The sequence below is a fragment of the Myxocyprinus asiaticus genome, chromosome 30 (assembly GCF_019703515.2).
Source record: "Myxocyprinus asiaticus isolate MX2 ecotype Aquarium Trade chromosome 30, UBuf_Myxa_2, whole genome shotgun sequence".
NCBI classification, from domain to species: Eukaryota; Metazoa; Chordata; class Actinopteri; order Cypriniformes; family Catostomidae; genus Myxocyprinus; species Myxocyprinus asiaticus.
The window spans coordinates 20,076,278-20,093,048 of NC_059373.1; the positions used below are offsets into that span (position 1 = coordinate 20,076,278).

The window sequence follows — 16,771 nt, forward strand, 5'->3', positions numbered from 1 at the left end:
GAGGGACAGTTAGATGCACTTGGATTACCGGCTGCTGAACTGAAACAACGTCTCCGCTCATAAAACAGTGACGTTTTTGATTGCACTTTTTAACACGTCTTTTTAAACGAGTGGATATTCTCACCAGAAAGACATAAACACTGCATGCAATGAAAGCATCTCACTTATTAGAGTCCCAGACAATGGACTTCACGTTGAGATCTCCAGTGTGAGAAAGTGAAGCGCTCGAAGGATTTCCATTCTCCTCCATATAACGGTAAGACATTATGATGGAATAAACACTGTGGCGCTCTACCGTATATTGATCTTTTTTTTTTTTTTTTTTTTTTTTCATGAACGATTTGTGACTTTTACGTATGTGTTGTACTTTACACTGACGTTATATTTCCATTTGCCTAGTTGTATGTGAATGAAGCTGAACCTAATTAATAATCAGAACCCGTCACTTATAAATTGTCAAGGGCTTCTAAATTTGCACAGTGTTCCATTACTCAGCCAATACAAATATTTACAGAAAAGAAACCACAGACTCACAATTTCCTATTGCCAATAGATAAGGCATGAATGGATTGAACTTCAAGCTCTTTTAAATAATCAGTTCATTTATTCTCCCGCGCGCGAAGAGCTCTTTTTATTGGTTTAGCAATTACAAAACAACAGTGCATGGCAGCATAAGTGTACTATTGACCTACTTGAATTATCAGGCATCCAGGCAGATAATGACAGGATGCTGATTGCTGTCACATTTAAACTAAACTGTTTTTTTGTGTTTTGTTTCAGTTAAATCCGCTTTGATTATAATAATGGTGCATATCATTTCTGTTGTTGCTCTTACAATTTGGTCATAATGTAAAGAGAGAGAGATCTTTAAAGAGAAAGTGTTTTTTTTTTTTTCTGTCTTGAGATCATTGTGATGCATTGGTTCTTTTTACCTTTTTAAAACTAAGACTGCAGTATGTACTACGACTCGAGTATGCTGTGAAAAATGTCAGAAAGCAGAAATATATCATAAAAACTCCAAGGGCTTGTCTTTCCTAGAACTGAATTGAAGAAAAAGCATGTCTTTTTTAAGTGCGCTGATTTGAGCTGGACTCACAGCAGCAACCCACGGTTAGGAGACAGAAAGGAGTTTAGAGGCTGACTGCTTCTGAAGAATGCTTTTGCGTTCGGGATTCCTTCGTGATCAGCTCAACCAGTGCAAACGGATCATAACACATGAACCATCTCACATGTAACTAAAGAAACCAAACACTGAGAGCAATTTACCATAGAGACCATTTACTGTAATGAAGGTACTAGTCCCAATCCATGGGGTCATGGACATTCACTTGTTTAGCTCGGGTCCTAATTCAGCTAATGGCTCATCCATTATTTTCTATTGTATTTCAGACTTTCTAGGACACGTCTTCATGTTTGCAGGGCTTAAAAATTATGTGGAGGTAATTTACCTGAACATCGATACTTGCCATGACCTAGAGAAGAGTAATGATCTACTTGATTGTGGCACCCACTATAGTATAATTGTACAGTACATTGCTAGCCACAAGTAGATGTTTGAATAGTTAAAAAATATTAGGGTTGATTTGAAACCTCATTTGTTGTATACAGTCAGAGTACACAAGAGCTTACTGAATATTGTTTACAAGTACCTCTTGTAATAAAATAAGCTCTTAGTAAGAACATGGCTGGATAACAAAGCCCAGTAGTCGACTGAAATTACGTTTTCTAGACATTTCAAAAGACCATTCTTGCATTCAGTTTTGATAATTGATTGTGCATTAACGTATCCATTCATTTTGTTGGGCTCTTACTTTAGGATGTAGACTATATGAATAATCATTAGTTACTATATCAATAATCTAAGTAGCCTGCTGATGGTTTAGCTCAAGATTAAATTTGAATATCGTTACTGATTTCTTCTGCATTGTGAAATCAGCAATATTGTGTGCATTTAATGGAACCACATATTAGTTCATCAGGTAGATTGTTACGTTTGCAAGTTTGCAATGCACAATGCACTCAAGGTTCCATCCCTGCTTGGTCTGAATATACAGTGATATTCTACAAATGAGGTGTGAGGTATCAGTAGGTGGAGCTAAAGTACAATTATTTACTGATAAAAGTGATCTAGAATCCTCCACTACAGAGAGGCATTCAGAGGTCTGTTGTGTATATTTTGGGCCATTTTTGGGCTTTTTAAATACACAAAATAATTGAAAATAGCAAATGTTAAAAAATATTAAATTCAAGCCATATGATTCATTTGAAGATTTGAGTAGATACTTCTGCTGAAAGACCTGACTAGTTTGATAAATAAATAAATACAAATAAAAAAAGTATTTTTTGGTTTAGTTGTCAGCAAATTTATTCACAAATAAATTGTTACATCGACTATTTGGCATGATTTAGTTCATTCACTGTAATGGAAGGCAAATATTTTCACTCAAATATTCATTATCATGCTTGTTTAAACTGATTTGATTTTAGTATTTCTAAATAAATCTGCCACAAGTCACTTGTTTTTTATTTTATTACATTTTTTTATAAGCACTTGGGTGTAAATGAGGACTTTTCTGTTCACTTACACACGGAAAATGTCTGTATCTCAGAAATGGTTTCTCAAAGATTACTCACAGGAAGAGAAATCAAGATTAAACTATTAGTCCCTATAGTGCTTATTGGATAAAGCAAAATGGTTTCTAAAATAAGCCACATGGAGGGCAACACTCTGCCCTTCTTTGTCTGATCTATGTCTTTACTCATTTCCACGAGTGTTAATTTTATTTACCCCATTTTGTTCACTTTTATGTGCTCTCAGTCTGGTTGTCTCTCATTTGTTCTCATCCCAGCTAACAAATGTCATATGCTAAATTTCTCTTATAGCAATCTTGTTTCATTTTCTTTCTGGTGGTCTCCTCTGCACTGTCTGTTCTCATTTTCAGCCTATTTGGTTCTCTCTATTTTCTTGAGTGGCTCTTTACAACGACAGGCAGGCAGGCAGGCAAGAGGAGGGTGACAGCAGGCAATGCATGGTTGGTTTGGAGCTGATATCTTTCTCTCTCTCTCTCTCTCTCTCTCTCTCTCTCTCTCTCTCTCTCTCTCTCTCTCTCTCTCGCTCTCTCTTTACTTCTCCCTCTGTGTGCTGTATGTAAAGGGAGTGCTTTGGCATCACATAGGCCTGCCTGCTCAATTCACTGCTGCTTTTGCATCAGTAGTGTTTCGTGATTGCATTGCTTAAGTCATTGAATGGACAGAAAATCTTAATTGCTTTCCCAAGATGAAAGTGAGTTTTTTTTGTCACAGCTTTGCAAAGACCATCATTGCAGGTTTCATTGCAATGTTTTGCAGTTCTTAACCATTCCATTGCTGAGGCTTTGACTTGTACAGAATTATGATTAACTTGATTTTTTACACATATGAGAGCAATTTAGATGCATTTGCTCTATTCATCATCATTATTTTTTGGAACCCAGTAAACTTGAATATTATGTTTTTGCAATTGTATAAAATTATGTTGATTATTATTATTTAGAATGCAACAATAAGATATTTTTGTAATGTACAGGGCATTGCTATGCGGTCCAGTTAAACCAAAGAGTCAAGCTTTTATTCTGACGGACAACTGCATGAAGTTTCTGTGTGTAGAATTCACAACAGCTCTATAACGTGCACCTCATTTAAACATCTCCTCCCTGCATCATGGGGTGTATTATATGTTTTTGTATATTAATTTGTAGTGGCCAAAACAGGGGTGCTCACAGATGTACATGATGTTATTATAATAACATCTACCATGCACAATTTAGATGTAAGCAGTGTTGTCATGATACCAGCATTTTAGTAGCTGGCAGTGAAATGTGATGACTCTCGATACAAATTTCGATACTGCCACAAATAAAAATACCAACACTAATTTGTTAATTATGTACAGTTAGTACTGTTGCAAGTTCTCAATTAATTATTCAAGACAAGAAAGCACTCTGTAATAAAATAAGAACAAAGAAACAAAACAAAACAAAAGCAATGAATAGAAACTGTGCTTTTTAACAGCCTTAAAAGTTTTAACAGTAGTATCAAGTATTCAAATATATGTTCAGAATGAAATGAAATGTGACATAAAACTACTACTGGTCTTCACTGTATGATTTTAATACATTAATACTTTTTAAAGCACCTGAAAACTTTTTAGTAACTTATTTCAGAACTGAAGACATCAGTAGGCAGAAACTGTTGGGTGGGTGTGCCTGGCCAAGAGAAGTTATCAATTGCATGAGGATCTGAAAACTTTATTAATTAATTCATTAATTTATTTATTTTACATTTTAAATGTTTACCTAATTGTTTCCAGGTGCGTATTTAGGACATTTAGCTACTAAAGTTTGTCTACATTAAGAATATTAAAACATCAATTAACAATATTCTTGTCTGAGGACATTTTTTATTTTATTTACATTATATTTAATGTACAATATACACTACCAGTCAAAGGTTTTGAAACACTCATTCTTTATTATATATATATATATATTTCACATTTTAGAATAAGAGTAAAGTCATCAAAACTATGGAATAACATAAATGGAACTATGGGAATTATGTTGTGACTAAACAAAATCCAGAATAAATCAAAACTGTGTTATATTTTAGCATCTTCAAAGTAGTCACCCTTTGCCTAGAATTTGCAGACATGTACTCTTGACATTTTCTCAACCAACTTCTTGAGGTATCACCCTGGGATGCTTTTTAAACAGTATTGAAGGAGTTCCCATCTATGTTGGGCACTTATTGGCTGCTTTTCTTCATTATTTGGTCCAAGTCATCAATTTCAAAAACTTTCATTTTTTTTTTAATTAATTTTTAGTTTTATAATGAAATAAATGAATATGGTGGCACAATTATATTTTTGTCTACAAAACTAATTTCAAACATTTAAGCATACACCTTCAGATCAAAAGATTTTTAAGATCATGAGAAACATTTCAGTCAAGTGTTTCAAAACTTTTGACCGGTAGTGTATATATTACATTATTTTACATATTTTAACATATGGAATGTTAGGAGTCCTTGTGGCTGAGAACAGATATTAATTATTATTTGGGGATTTGGGAAATTTACCCCTAGAATTCTTTGAAAATTCTTTGGACATTTTCACCATAAAATTGAAAAAAAATTTGTCATTTTTAATCCTAGCACAATTTGCTCTTTGGATGCATAAAAATGACAGAGATGGGTATTAGGCCTACTGTCTTTGTTATTCAGTTTATATTGCTGATCCTAGTATTTCACAATTTGCTGGTGTGTCTTTGGGTGCGTGAAAATACCACTAAGGTTAACAATAAAAATACTTTTTTCTCTCTGATTGTGTCACTGCGTCACAACTCTACTCTTATTAAAGTTAGGGAGAGGCACTGCTGTGATAGTAATAGAGAAGAAAACAAAAAGGAATCAGGTTCAGAGGTAGAGAATATTCTGAGCTATCTATGCCTGTGACTGCTTCCCAAAGTTATGACAAATAAAAATCACAGCAATAAATTCACGCATGATAGCCTATTTGGAAATTACATGGGGCCTATGGGAAAAAGAGCCTGGAGTTTAAAGTTTAGGAGTTTTGAGAGCATATTTTATCATCCAAAATATTTTATTTCAGAGTAGACTATTTATGCCATCATTAGCTGCTTTTGATTGAACGAATGGAAGAATAACTTATACAATTCATAACCAAGTCATACATAGCCTATTATATTTGTAATTAACGTTATTTTATGTCAAAAAAAATAAAGTGGGTGGAGTTTTTTAACACTCAAAGTTAATCTCTTATGTCAGCTCGATCTGGTTTTGATGAAAAGGTTAAAAGTTATTTAAATATATAGACTAATTAATACCATTCATAGCAATAATTTCACATATATAACATTTGTTACAAATATTTTATTAACGGCAATCATAACTGTATTATTGTATTAATATACACATGCCAGTGCCGTGGCCAGGGAGAGGCTAAGCCTCCGCCAGCCTTACACAAGCTCTGCCTATGCTGCCAAGCAGGGCCGTAGCAAATAATTCTGGGCCCCCTGACTATATATTGCTCTGGGCCCCTTACCTATTAAAATAAAACAGTTTTGAATTTGTCGTGGGCCCCCCTGGACCTTTGGGCCCCAAGAATCATTACCATCTTTCACCCCACTATCTACGGCCCTGCTGCCAAGACAAGGCATTTTGGCAGAATTTTGAAGTGTATCTGACCATTTAGGTGCCGTGTGTCTGCATTATCATGAGCGCTCGCTGAGCACACGTGCATTAATTGCACACACATAAGCAGCCTGTCTGTCAAACAGCGCGCACCTGCAGAAGCGAGGAAATAAAAAGTCAACCCTTAAGATTTTTTGTTATTTTATCATTTCTCTCTCTATCCTCTTTCCCAGTGGTTGTCTTGCGATTGACGTTATGAGCACACCTGGCTCAAAATATAATGCGCTCAGCACATGTAAGCAAAGCAAACGGAACCAAACTCAGAGCACATCTGTTACTCTGAGCATGAGATGGGGTTGTGAGGCACAGCACCACTCTAAAAACACTGTATTAATGCACTAACACAATAGAAATAGGATAGAAAAGCGAGCATAAATTTTGGAGCAAGGAGACTATTTATTTATTTTATTCAATCACAGCCCTTTGCGGTTTAATAACTGCACAAGGTCATATCATGATTTCGATTTTATTTCGATTAACCGTGCAGCCCTAGTTCCACGGAAGTCAAACAAAGTCGAAACGACATGAGGGTATGATGACAGAATACTCATTTTTGGGTTAACTATATGTTAAATATACTACACTTTTAGAAAGAAATTTTCTTTATAGAAACACAAAGAACCTTTTTTCTAGGAGTGTATGGTGTTTGACTGTACTAATATGTTTCTGTAATATTTCACATCTGGACATGCTAAGACATGACAGATATGGCACATACACATTGCCAGTTTTGGGGAGTAATGGAATACATGTAACAGGATTACGTATTTAAAATGCAAAATATAAGTAACTGTATTCCACTACAGTTACAATTTAAATCATTGGTATTTAGAATACAGTTACATTCAAAAAGTATTTTGATTACTGAAGAGATTACTTTGCATTTTATTGTCATTTAGTCCTTTCAGATGGAAAACATACATATAAATGATGCGATCCAAAGTGCATTTGAACAGCGGTGAAACAGTTTCTTATGATGTTACATTCATACAAGCAGACAGAGAAGTAAGTTTGAAGTAAGTTTGGAGTAGAAGAAATAGAAATAAACCTTGTGCAAATTGTCAGCTTTACGCTAAGCTAAAATGCTATTTCTAGCCATTTTACATGCACGTTACCAGGCACGATCATATTTTTTTATCAAGAAAATTCACGGTGGATCATAATTTCTTTTTTTCTAGTAAGACCTTCGAAAAATCGTATTCTTGATAATAATTTTTGTTTTGTTTTCCTGTAAAAAATATCTAAAAATGTTTAAAACAAGATCAATTTGATTCATCTTGTTTTAGAAACAACACTGTATAAGATATTTCGGTTTTTCAGAGAATGTATTTATAACTTGTGTATTTTGTCTTACTGTACTGGCAGAGTTTTTACAGTCAAAACAAGTGAAAAAATCTACCAGTGCTGAAGAAGTAATCCAAAGTATTTAGAATACGTTACTGTGTTTTGTTGGTGTAACCTAATGTGTTCAAGATGATTCAGCAATGTTAAATAATATTTTAAAATAGCATATTGATTAGAACAAAACCAGTTAGTTTAGATGTAACCACATGAATCACATTTTTAGTCTAACTGTTTTTTGTTTTTTTTCCCAGTGTACACTATAAAAAGTAATTTGCAATTGTTTTCTTGTGGAGTTATTTCTACCTGTTCTAACCATAAAATTGTTTTTGTTGGTGCAACCTAATTTAGTCTGTAACATAATATATTGATTCAGACATGTACATTTATTTATATATTTACTTGAATCAAGAATCAAGAAGTTAATTTACACTAGATGTTACCACATGAAGCACATTTTAGTTTTGTATTAATTTCAATGTATTTCGTTTTTGTCATTTGTTGTTTCTCTACTGAAATCAACATATAGTAAGACAAGCTGATGTCTCCAGTAGTGTACATTGTGGCTCTAGAGGGTTTCTTTAATGACTGCTTGATTGGAGAGGCTACATGAAGAAAAAATCAATAGCTTCTCCTCTTTTACCTTCTCAACTTTTACAGTTTCCTTTTTTGAGCGTTCATGAAATCTGTTTAGTAGATTTTTGAACAACACAGCAGGTTTGCCTTTGCACAGCTTAAAAGTTTAAAGTGTGCCCTGTTTTAACTAGTCAAAATATTATTTTTTTCAATAAATAGAAACAAACTCATATATACAGCTTTTAAGCTATTATTAAGCTTTATGTCAACTAGAACATCATCACATTGTGTTCTTCATGGTAATAAGGAAAAACAAATACCATTTTAAAATACTGCAGTATCCAGTCCTTCCAAATACAACTTGTTTCCATTTTGCAGAGATTAACGGGGCTTCAGAGACATCAGGTAATAACTGTGTCTGCTGTAAACTCTGATCTGTCCCAAGGCATTTTTCATTTGTCTCTCTCTAGCATATTTACAAAACTGTTTTTACTTAACATTTATCTGTGTGACAGTTGTATTTCACAGTGTACAACTGCTCATAACAAAAACCTATGTTTTAAAAAGAGATCCACTTATTCCCATTTTTAAAATGGTTTTCCCTAGTATATGACATACTTTGCTTGTGGGTTGTTATTAGTACCTTTCTGTGGAGTAATATCTTTTTAATCTGTCAGAGAGATTGCCATGGATTTGCAGAGATTTATACAGTAGATCCATTTCTTTCTGGATATTCCACTTACAGCAGTAGCGGTGTCTGATCCCCTAAGTAATGTGCCCCTATCAGTATTCTTAAAAGGTTTTCAGTGTATGAATAAACCCATTGGTTATAATCTTTAAATGAAAGTAACAAATATGAATAATTCATTCAACACTTTATAATAAGGTTCCATTTGTTAACATTAGGCCCTTTCCTACTGCAGGAACTAAAGCCCATTTTAGGTGCTTGTACCTGGAAATAGTACTTTTCGTCGATTTTGCACATGAGGAACTATAGTTCCTCCCGTTTTAGTAAAACAGCCCAAACGAAAGTGTAGCTCCGATCCTGGCGTCCTCCGTCGTTGTAGATTTTGTTGTTGTTGCTGCTGTTGAATTGCGCGTGCAAATAGCATCAAAAGAAAAATGGTCGACACTAGATGACATCACTATGGGAGTTACTTTTGTGCGTGCGAATGCAAGAGGGGCAAAGTCTCCTCGGGTGTGCCGTTCCTCTTAAGAGGAACTAACAGTGAACAATACTTTTACAGAATTTATTAATCTTGGTTAATGTTAATTTCAACATATTCTAATACTTTTTTAAATTCAAAAGTTGTATATGTTAACATTAGTTAATGAATCATGAACTAACAATTAACAATTGTATTTTTATCAACTATCATTAACTAAGATTACTAAATGCTGTAAAAAAAATTCTACTCAGAGCAGTGTTTGTTTCTATTTACAATATAAAGTGTTTGTAAAATCCTCTGATGGACAGTTCCAGGCTTGAATTATATGCTTTAGTAGGTTTAACTTACAGTAACATGAACATATATACAGTATACTTCAGCTTTTCTGTAGGTCTAACTTGACTAAAGCAGCTGCATCCAATATATGTTCCAGCAGTTAAAGATTTCTTTATTTCTTCATTTTGCATGATCTCTTCCAAAATTTCTACTTCTATGTTATGTTTATTCATTCCTGGGATGTGTTCGGTGAAGCTGACAGCACCAGACACTGTTCTATGCATACACAAGTATTTTAAGATTGTGTATCAACTTTCCAAGCATCATTTTGAGTGCCAAGTCACAGGCCCATGACAGGGTAAGACTTTCATGTGATCAAAATATTTTTGGCTTCTCACTTTTCAAAGTGGAAAACAGGATAACATGTTTTATGGTGACTGAATTGGAGTGTTAGTTTTTATGTATTCTGCATAGTACATTATCAAAATGTCATGAAAATCGACATATTAAAAAACACATTTAATTAGAGTGATAAGGACCAAGGCAGTCACAAGGAGAGATCATACCAGGAAGCAGGAATGGCATTCCAAAAAGATGTTTATTTTATTGGAGGTGCAAAACGTGCAAATAAATGGTGTTTTAAAGCGAGCAAATAAAACTGAGGTAATCTAAAAACCGTCTAAAAGCTAGACCTTTTTACAGTACTAGAGCAGTACCCACTCCCCTCCATAAACAATAGAATCCAGAGTTTCTTTCATGGTTGAGCAGCACTAACAACCTTGTCCATGTGCTCCAAACACTAGTCGTCCATCTTGTCCTTCCCCCTGGTGGCAGCTGGTTTAAATACAACATTTTCCCGCCATTTCCATTGGACCATACCATTATTTTAACTAAAATTAATCCTCATCTCCCCATTCTTAAACACAGTGTAATTGAATAAATACATAAGAACAAGAGATGAATAGGAGTTAAAAACAACAACAATAAATAAAATAAATGGGACGGATAAAAACTTTTGCACAATAAACAGTTAAGACTTATTAAAATGAAAAAATCTAAAATGAATGTTACCCCCATTATGTGCACGCTTCCAAAATGGTAAGCGCCCACTCGCTAAAAAAAAGGAAAATAAATAGCAAACCCCAGATAAATACAGAAAGGTGAGTAAAACAATAAATTAGTCCTTGGAACACATAGTTAAAATCCCGTGATGGAAGACTGACTCACAGGCTCTTTATCACAATTAGTAGTTCAAACAGGGCAAGCCATTTATGCATATTCTTTATTCATCAATGGTTTTTATAGAAGAAGGAGCTCAGAATACATACAGTTGGTTGAGCTTTGCTGTAAAATGCATTTGCTTCCATTCAAACACTAAAAAAGTTAAAGTGAGGAAACCGGTCTTCACACTTTTGTCTAAGCTCTTCCACTGTTGCTTTTCTGCCAGTTGTGTTAAGGCTCTCTGGAGAACGAGCAGCACATTTTCTCAGCAGGGAAAGACAAACACAGCTGTGAAGGCTTTATATTTAATGTCATAGTTGGCTGTTGATAAAAACACATAAAAATGATTCATCTAATTCATCCATCCATCCATCCATTAATCTTCTATAGACACTAGTCCTAGGTAGGATTACAGAAATACTCAAACCAGCCCGTCTGGCACCAACAATCATGCCATGGTTGAAATCACTGAGATCATATTTTTCCCCATTCTGATGGTTGATGTGAACATTAACTGAAGCTTCTGACCCATATCTGCATGATTTTATGCATTGCACTGCTGCCACACGATTGGCTGATTAGATAATCTCATGAATAAGTAGATGTACAGGTGTACCTAATAAAGTGCTCTGTGAGTGTATATATACATATATACCTGAATAATATATAGAATATATATTGTTATATTCTGTATTACAAATAAGTGCAAGAGGCTAAAGCTGCACAACGTATGATTTTTTGGTAAAAAATTAATAAATGGCCATCATTGATTGAATTGATGATTTGTGAATGGCAGTTTCCAGAAAAAATAGTTGCCTACTTTGGCTCTCTATCCATTTTCATCAAGGGCTGAATGCAGAAAATCATATCAGTGATATAGATCAAGGAAAGAACGCATGCTGAGAGAAGAGGTGTTTTATAAAAGTTCTGAAGGAAGGGATTATTTGTCTAGTAAAAATGGTCACATGTATGGTCTCTCAATATTGCATGAAGTAAAAAAGCTTCTCTTTCAGCAAATCTCTTACAACTGTTAAATGAGGGATTAGATTGTCTTTTTCAGCAAGACCTAAAGTCCCAGGAAAAGAATGAAGAATTTGCATTGGCTGCTCTGATTAAGTTTGTGATAAAAATAAATGCTGCAAACTTATTGATATGAGCCAGCAGAGCAGTGGAATAATGAACATTCAGTTTGGATTCCTGGCATCAGTTCCTCGTCTTTGCTGCCCTTTATCCAATTCGTATCTGTTAAATGCACACCTGGCAGCCTTTTAGAAATCTGCATAAGAAATAAAATTTTTGCACCTATGTGCATTTTCTTCCAAGACATTTAATGAAAAATCACAAACAAGATTAGGGCTGTGTTAGACTTTATTTGTGCATAAAATGTACATTACTTAGATTTAAATCCCGAGTAAGTCAAATGTTGAATATAAATTCTATGAGAAGCACATTGCATGTAATGATTTTCCCGGACTGGAAAATAAGTGGAAATGAGAAGTAAATCTGGAAACATTAAGCATCACTTTATACAGTATGTTTGATTTAAAGTATGTATCCCTGGAGCCTCTTTCGCCTGCACTATACCTTCTTCTGTATGTCTGCACCCAAAAGCTATTTTGGTGTTTTTTTGCCCTGTAATCTGATTTATAGAGATGATATTTGTTCCACTAACCAAACACTCTCCATTGTCAATTTTACTGCAACTTCAAATGCATCTGAACAGATTTAGTATTGGTATTAGATTGGGTTTTCGTACCTGTATACACAATGAAGTTCTTTATTCAGCCAGTGCTTTCACAACAGTGTCTGTTAAGTCCCACCATGTCTAACCAAGTTATATTGCCATTAACTTGATGCTTGAGTGGAATGGTGAGCACAGCCACATTACTCATGCTCCATATTTCTACAGTATATATCTTACAGTCAGTTAAAGCACTTGGAGCCGAAGGAGTCCCCACTGTTTCAAAAGCTATTAATAAAACATATTTGACCTTCTCAGTAATAAATGTACAGCTTGTCTTTCTTGTGCTCTGTATGTGCTTTTCTAATTTTTGAAGCAAAAACAGTGTTATGAATAACTCAAGGTGGCATTCATATTCTATCCTCTCTCTGTCTACCTCTGGAAACAGAAAGACGAAGGGTTTTTCTTGACAGTTGAAATGTAAAATTATATGAAAGTGAAAGGAAATGACAAAAATCTTGCATAAACAGAGTAGAATGTACCAGATAAGCAGTATTTATTTTTCCTCCTGCTGCTGCTAAAATGCTCTTTTGCATATCTATGCAAAAATCTGCAGAGAAATGGAAACACAAAGATAGAAAACAGTAAAGGTCAGTGAAAATAATAAAGCTGTCAAAAATGTGAAGTTATTCCACTCAGATCAAAGATTAAATCAAACTTTAATTCTCATTTGTCTGGACTGCTTTTCAATCTGGGATGCATTACTCAATTTTTGACACATGGGGCAAATATAAATATAAATGGGTCAGCTTAATTTACAGCGAGGTTCAAAAATTCCTGATTACAATTATTAAACATGAACTGAGGTCAGAAATGAATGAATGAGTGCAGATGTCCTGGTGTCAGTCCTGGTTCGTACATGATGACATGTTTGAGAAATGAACTGGCCAGATTTGCATATATCTCAAAACTTACTGGGTGTCTGAATTAAAGGTAAAGTATAATATTTCCAGAATGCTTAGCCCTCTATACCAGTTGAGTGGAACACTACTGCAAGTACTGCTAATGTAGGTTGTAAATATATTTTGCATTCTGCACATTTTTTGGAAGCCTGTCTTCATAAATGTACTGGAGCTGTAACACATGGATTTGAGTTGCTTATACTTTTATAAAACAGCAGCAACAGCAAAATGATAAAAGACAAAAAAAGAATGTTAATTGGACTTTGAGAGAATGTTTAATTAACAGTTGCATTCCTTATTAATAATGATCTAAATAAATGAATGTTCCACCAAGCAATATAGTTCCTTATCTGGTAACACTTTACAATAAGGTTCCATTCATTAACATTAGTTAATACATTAGGTATCATGCACAAACAATTAACAATATATTTTTTTACTGCATTTGTTAATATTTGCTAATGTTAGTTAATAAAAATACGATTGTTCAATGTTAATTCATGTTAGTTCATAGTGCATAACAAATGTTAACTAATACCACTTTTGATTTTAAAAATGTATTAGTATATGTTTTAATTAACATGAACTAAGATTAATAAATGCTCAATAAGAATTGTTCATTGTTAGTTCATGTTAACTAATGTTGTAAACTAATGTTAACAAATGGAACCTTATTGTAAAGTGTTACCCATTATCTTAACTGTAGGCTGTTTGTGTTTGCCAAGCAACATAACAACTTGGCACATTAGAATGTGCGGTCACAGATGTGCATTTACAGTCATATTACAACAGCTTTGAACAAGGCACATCTAATCAGAATTTAGAGTTGGAACCATCCGTTTTATGATTATGGATTTTATTTTCATATTCACATTCTCAGTTTAGAATTACAAAAAATGTATTTTATCTTCATGATGTTATTTATAGAGAAATACTGTATATGTAGAACTGAATAATGCTGAAATGCATCAAGAGGAGCCCTATATGACTTATTTAATATGATTACACCCTAAATTACACTGGAAATTCAGCCCTACATTCCTGCCCTCTAAACTGTGACTGGTTCTCGCTTTGCTTCCTTTTTTTAAGCCCTATGAGATAGGAAATGTTGTTTTGAGAATCCCTGCTTCTGCATAAAACAGCGCTCTTAGAAAGTAAAGTCCTACTTTCTGTTCCCCCAGAGTTTAAAGGAGTTTTATGATACCAGAGGCAAGCCTATTCCCTTGTTTTCTAAAGCAGAGCAAAATGCATGCGCAAAATGCAAGCGCCTTGATATTCAGCCTGATGCTGCAACAGCGCTCCATGCCCACTCTTATTTTCTCCTCTTGACAGAGCCTGTCATTTGGGTGGAGTAGTAACAGCAACTCCATAGCGGTGTCTGTTCCCTGAGGTCGCTGATTACTGGTGTGAACAGAGGGGTCTAGGCCACTGTGACAAGAATCAAGGGCTCTCTGAGGAAGGTCAGATGGCATGTTTTGAAGTTGAGGGCGCCGCCACCTTTCCCATTTTGTTAGCGATTAAGTCAATAATGTGCGCTCATAACTGCACCGCCGGTATTGTTGGTCTATCTGCTAGACTCAATCTCAATCTTTTCACTCTCTCAAACTTGAGAAATGAAGTGAGAAATGAGAAATGCTAAGGTTAACACTTAATCCCAACCTATTGACTGTAACCTTACATCAGTGCATTGGTGAGATATATGGTAAGATTTAGCTGTTTAGGGCATACTGGGGAAAAGAAAAAATTATTGGAATCATGCATTCATTCGCCATACGCAACATTACAAAAACTCTGTCGTATATGGATAGAGGTGCAGTTGAAACAATGTAATGTAACAGAAGTTCATTTTAGAACAGTGGTTCTCAACTGATCTCAAAGATACTTTACTCATGTAAAATGTCTAGATACGACACATCATACAACTGAGTTTATTGAGCGCTCATAGAGAAGCGCAAGCCGAGCACACTCTCCCAGAATGTCATCTGTAGCACTGGGAAGTTTAATTATTTGTAATGACTTGGTTCGTTCTGATGATTGAAATAAGAAAATTTATTCACAGGCTTCCCAGCGCCACTGGAGTGAGGACATAGAGCTTAAAACACTTGCAGAACTGTGCAAGGACTTACTGTGCACGCTCAGCTTGCACAAAAAAGGAGCACAATCATTTTGATCAAATTAAAACCTTATTTGTAACACAAATAACAACGGAACAGAAACTTTCTTTGAATTACTGAAAATAAGCATTATTTCTTGCGTCACTTCATAACAGGAAAATATAATGTGATTCTTATTATTGTGATGGGTCAAACACAACATTGTTTAGTAGCAGCTATATGTGCTTTGCAGTGACACTGAATGGACATGAAAAATACAAAATTGTTGATAAGTATTATATTTTGTACACATCACTATTCCATTACAAGTGTTTTTGGTGAATGAAATAGCATATTCTTTATCAAAATATAGGGCCTACACAAGCACATAGAACTGGCATCATTTTTTATAAAAAAAAAAAAATATATATATATATATATATATATATATTTATTTTTTGCAGTGTGCTGCCCGCAACAACTGTTTTTTTCTGCATTTGGCCCCCAATAGAAAAAGACACACCTGTACTAGAAGGTTCACTTTTTGAAATAGACTAAAGAAAGCACACATTTAAAGATTTAGATAAAAATTATGTATTTCATGATCCTATAAACCTTTAGATTGTCATGGGAAAACTTGTTGTACACGAGACTGAAGGCAGAGTTTTATAATTGAATTTAGGATCAAAACCTTTACAACCTGTACTGAGCAAAATAATGTACAAATCCAATTTTCAGTTGTGAACAGTGTTGGGTGTAATGCATTACCAAGTAATTAATTACTGTAATTAAATTACTTTTTCATTGAAAAAAGTAAAGTATGGGATTACTCTTAATCTTTCAGTAATTTAATTACAGTTACTTCTGATGTAATTGTGTTAAATACTGTATAGACTCTAGAACAATTCTATATAAAACAATAATGAATTTAAAAATCTAAATTTAACATCTAATGTAAAAATAATGCAGCCCCCTTAAATTCTTTGGCCAGTTCATGAATAATTGATTTGATTTTATATGATTTATTTGAAAGAATTAAAAGAAGAGTTTCATGTCTATCCTTATATTTTTCAACTGGTTGAGGTTGATAAGGGTTTTAGAAAGTAAATAGTAATTACTTTTCAGACAGAGTAATTAGCACAGTCATCTAATTACACTGTAGAAAATGTAATTAGTAGTTAGTAATTAATTACCTTTTTAGAG

At 34.2% G+C, this 16,771-nt stretch overlaps 1 protein-coding gene across 1 annotated transcript in view; it reads left to right on the forward strand.

Moving 5' to 3' along the window:
* The first annotated feature begins 142 nt into the window (after window positions 1-142).
* Window positions 143-16,771, forward strand: part of LOC127421315 (calcitonin gene-related peptide type 1 receptor-like) — a 57,300-nt gene continuing 40,671 nt past the window's right edge. Inside the window, exon 1 of the mRNA XM_051664308.1 lies at window positions 143-256. The gene's annotated coding sequence lies outside the window, so the exon portion shown is untranslated. The remainder of the gene's footprint in view (window positions 257-16,771) is intronic.